The sequence below is a fragment of the Bidens hawaiensis genome, unplaced genomic scaffold (genome assembly GCF_021521415.1).
Source record: "Bidens hawaiensis isolate Kalapana, Puna unplaced genomic scaffold, B.hawaiensis_p1.1 tig00018480_1, whole genome shotgun sequence".
In the NCBI taxonomy this organism is placed as follows: domain Eukaryota; kingdom Viridiplantae; phylum Streptophyta; class Magnoliopsida; order Asterales; family Asteraceae; genus Bidens; species Bidens hawaiensis.
Window position 1 is genome coordinate 83041 of NW_027492789.1, and position 5060 is coordinate 88100.

General features: G+C 35.0%; 1 pseudogene across 1 annotated transcript; it reads left to right on the forward strand.

Annotated features, from left to right (window-relative positions):
• Window positions 1–2402: 2402 nt before the first annotated feature.
• LOC143556121 (uncharacterized) lies at window positions 2403–3816 on the forward strand (annotated as a pseudogene). Its single transcript, XR_013139322.1, has 2 exons — window positions 2403–2818; window positions 3516–3816. The product of XR_013139322.1 is annotated as an uncharacterized LOC143556121 (transcript).
• Window positions 3817–5060: the final 1244 nt, after the last annotated feature.

Consider the following 5060-nt stretch of genomic DNA (forward strand, 5'->3'; position numbering starts at 1 on the left):
GAAAGATTTTAAAAAAATGAGTATTAAATTTTAAAAAGTATGAATTTTAGTTAAATTATAGAATAAAAAATGATGGATGGAATGTAAATGCTCCTACATGTAACATTTCATTCTCTATCTCTATCTCTATCTCTATCTCTATCTCTATCTCATTCACAAACACTTCTTTTTTTTAATTTTTTTTTCTTTTTATACAGTTAATAATATTTAAAGAGTGATGAACCGTTTTTTTTTAAATGAAAAAGAGAGATGAATAGTGGAATGTTTATATTTAGATATTCATTATACTCTAAATTTTAGAGATGGAGGTGGAGATGGAGATGCAGAAAAGAAAAAATCTCTAAATTATAGAGAAAAAGATAAAGAAAGAGATCCTATCGTTATATATATGGATGCAATCCTATGATTGTGTGATTATCTAGTTAGTTATCATGAATTAATGATGTGTATAATTGCATATTGTGCATTGATTTCTTGGTTTGTTTGTGTGGATTGGATATGTGTTTTAACGAAATTACACTAGTTAAATTACTCATTCTATCTCTAGGTGATAAATCGATTGTTAATCTAATGCTTGAAACCTAACCCGTAATTGATGAACGAATTAACTAACTGGTTAAAAATATATGAGCTACCTTTGGGAAGAGTGAATAAAAGGCTCTTAGAAATTAGTTAGAGTTTTCATTTAACTGATCTGTATGAGTCATAAATTCTAACCATTCATAGATTTGTAAAAACCTAATTAAAAAACCTTAAGTCATAAGGAATTGAAAATAAAACTTGCTTCTTAGTTTCAGTTGGTTTGTGTATGTTTAAAAAATAGGTCTTCTAAGTTCATGTGATACTTTTAGTCGGTTATAATCTTATGGAACTTAACACATGTTTTCAAAGCATTTCAATAATTTAAGAGGATTTAGATGTTTAACTGGTTATTTATATATTGTATGTTTTACAACTTTCTCTGAATCATGCTTCTTTTTAAATACTTTTATGTATTTAATCATTCTTTTCATAAACAAAACTAAAAATTAAGTTGGTTAATTGTTGACTTAGGGCTTAGGTTATACCATGTCCATGGATTGATATTCAGTATTTTATCACGTCTACACTATATATAAGATAGGTACACCAGTCTATCACTATTAGTATTTGGTATTGCAAAAGCCTCCACATGAAGGATGATACGTTGATTGACACCCACATGCACCAAACATCTAATTAATTATTTTATTATAAAATGTAGGTAATTGAACAAATTACCAACATAGATTTGAAACCATATGTACTTGTTGAAGATGTTCTACATTTTTTTCAATCAAAGTCCTTTAATGTTTTGATACCAGTCAACATAGCATGAACTTTACGTGTATAATTTCACATTCATTCTACAAATAATCTTATTTTATATGCATGTAGATTACTGTAAAAGGATATAAAAAGTTTAGCAAGACATGAATATGCAAAACATGTGAATGTACGAGTTTTAGGGCTAGGGGTATTTGCATATATTTAAGCACACACGACTTTGACAACAATATATGTAAGTTCGAAAAACAATGATCAATAATACTTGCTAATGAATCAAATTAAGAAAGTCATAACATAAAAACCGTGTAATCAACAATGCATCAAAACTCAATATAAAATTTTAAAAAATAAACGGATAGTTTGATTTACAATTATATAATAGAATACACACAATTATAACTAAAATATGAATTATATTAATTTTTTTATGCTTTGCTATCACGATGAAAGACACTTCTATATAGTCAATAATGTTGCAAACTCTTTTAGAAATTATTAGTCTCATTTGAATTAAGGTTTCATTTATTCATAGATTTGTTGAAATGCTAAATCTTAATCATTCATATCAAATTATCTAAAAATCCTATCCAATTGATTATCAAGTTTACGGTTTTTAAATAACATTGACGGAAGATAAACTTTTAGTATAGTTGCAATCACTTAATCTTTTAACATTAAATATAACATATACGAAAAACTACATTAGATTAGAAATTAATTAAGATAAATCTTTTTCTAACACATATAAACCTTATCCATATTATATGTTAACAAAATTACATAAACATAAACATATCATCAACACATTTTGTAATTAATAAATAAAGTTAAACAATTTACTATGTGTTATATTTAATATTTTCTAGTTTTATGAGACGTCACAATTCCGCTGTCAACAAATTGCTTTTGTAAGTTGTAAACTACAAAATCGTAAGTTCCACCTTACTCGATCAGGACCTTACCACCCCCACCCCCCTATATAAACCCCTATCTTCCTCTCACACTCTCATTACACATCTCACTTCTCACTACTTTCCAAGGTTATTATTATTTTATTTTACTTTACCATCTGCGGCGCAGGTTAAGGGTCCTACACCATGGCTCCCACCGCCGCCGTCGTCACCGCATTCATCTGCATTGTCCTCTCCTCTGTCGCCGCCCAAGCACCCTCCTCCTCCCCCACCCCCACCCCTGCTCCACCCACCACCACCCCCCACCACCCGTCGCCGCTCCGGTTGCTTCACCACCACCTGCCACCCCTCCTCCGGTTGCTTCACCACCACCAGCCACCCCTCCACCCGTCGCATCACCACCTCCGGCCACTCCTCCACCGGCACCATTGGCTTCTCCTCCTGCTCCGGTCTCGGTGACATCTCCGGCGCCCAGTGTGACTCCAACCGCCGCACCAACTCCGTCACTTTCAAGCCCGCCGGCACCTTCCACCGGAGCTCCTACTCCTTCCGTCTCCGGTGATATGTCTCCGGCGATATCACCGTCTTCTCCTGACCAGGTAAGTCAAACCACAAACTTTCTAGATCTGATCTATAAAATGTTGATATTGTTAATTTACGTTTAATGTTTAGTCACATTATTATTCTGACCTGTTAAATCTATGATGACTAGTTGCTAACGTGCGCCTAGTCTGATCTGCTCAACCCAAGTCTAGTTGCTAACGTGCGCCTCTTATGAGACGTTTGTTATCAGATCTGAAGATCTCAACCTGTAACTGTGATGTTAGCATATTATATTATCGGGAAGTCTGGGGTGTTTTAAGGTTCCAGATTTGAACATGCGCACAATAGCACTGGGGATGAATGTATGTATGTATTTGGTAACGTGAACCATGTTCATGTTCTCGTGTCTTGGCTTTATCTGTTGGGTAGTGATCACGTGTGTGTCTTGTTTTTTTAGGTATCCGAGAATACTTGCAATTACAAATGACAATAATGACCCATGTTTTGTCGTCATGTACATATCTCGAGACGTGCAATAATAGGTTTTAGAATTATTTTTGTTAGGCATGTGAGGGGTTTGGTAATGGTGACTAGGGTTGTGTGTTAAAAAAACTTAACGATCTAAGCCGAGTCGGCTCTAGCTTGGCTCGGGTCATGCTTCAACTCGTTTGTATTGAAGAGTCGGCTCGAGATTTTATTTTTGAAGTAATTAAATATCTTGACGAGATCTTATTTTTGAAATTGATATTGCAGAGCGGTGTGGCGAAGATGGGATCGATGGCTGGCAGCATTGTTTTTGGATGGGCAGTTGTCTACGCGCTACTCTAGATATGTGTACCAACCAGTATGTTGTTGAGTCATGTTCTATATAGGCTCGGTTAGTCAATTTGATGGTGGGATCTTTTGCATTGTATTTGGAGTAGTAGCTACATACATTCTTTTGGGTGTTGGGGGATGCATTTTCTTGTAATTTTCATTGTGATATTGTTCGACTTGACTTGCTATTTTATTGCTTTGATTTATGCCTCCATTTGCAAATCGTTTTCTTTCGTTATGATGCATTTTTAAAAGCAGACGTTGTTTGCAGATTGTGATGATAAGGATTTAACATATAAAGTTGGATAACCTAATAAAGTAAGCTTAATTAGTAATATATGTTTTTTATATACCAGATTCATATATACCGAAAACGAATATTGTAACAAAGTATGTTTAAGCAGGCGCTTCTTAGTTAAGGATGAACATGCTGTCAATAAGCATTAAACAAAGCATTCACTAGTACAAAATGAAGCTTTTAGGAGGGGTGATTTTGATATTTAGGAGTGTCCATGTAGTTTTCTTGTTTGGCTTATTTAAAGTTAGCTTTCATATGAAATCTGTTATGCTCGATCACATCCTCGTATACGAAATCTAAATCTGCTTACAAATGTTTATTAGAACTCTCTTGTTTTCTTTTTCCAACAAAAATCCGAAATTCTTTTACTAGTTTTCAAAATAAAAGGTTAAAAATAAACTAAAAAAAGCATAAAATAGAAAGTAGTGAGATATTAACAAGTAAACACATCTTAGCATCTTAATAGATGATAAACTCATGATTACAATGATTCGAAACCAGTGTTTTGAAACCCGGCCCGGACCGGCCGGTCGGACCGGAACCCGGTATTGATACCGGTCCGGGCCATGGTATATAACCCGTTTTCTATTGGACCGGCCGGGTTTTGCGGGTGGCGATCAGACCGGACCCGGTGACCCGGCGGGTGATCCGGCACCTTTTGTTTTTCCTTTAATCAGATTCATATAACACACTAAACCAGTGTTGTAAGAGGCAGAGCTAGTCAAAATCGATCAAACTCGGAGTAATCGGACCCAAAATCAGTCATGGTCGGTGTAAATTAGGTTAGAATTGGGTCAAAATTGGACCAAATTGGCCATGTAGAACAAGTTCTTACCTTAATTAAAACCAAAACCGAAGCAAATCTGAACGGGATTGAGGTGCATGTGTATGTCTGGTTGAACAAGCTGAAGAGGCGATGTTTACTCTGTGTAGGGTTACAGATTCAAAAGGGTAAACAGTTTTATCTTTGGTCAATTTGATATTCTAACCCCTCAGACCTTAACAGTTTACATTTACTCCATAAAGTTATAAGTTTTTGCATAAATTGTATATTAATTTAGTATATATTATTTATATATAAATATATATATTTATGACATCATCCGGGTCGCACACCGGTCCGCCCTCCCGGGTCGGTCCGACCTTTGACCCGGTAAGACGTCCGAGTCAGGTCTGATTCGAAA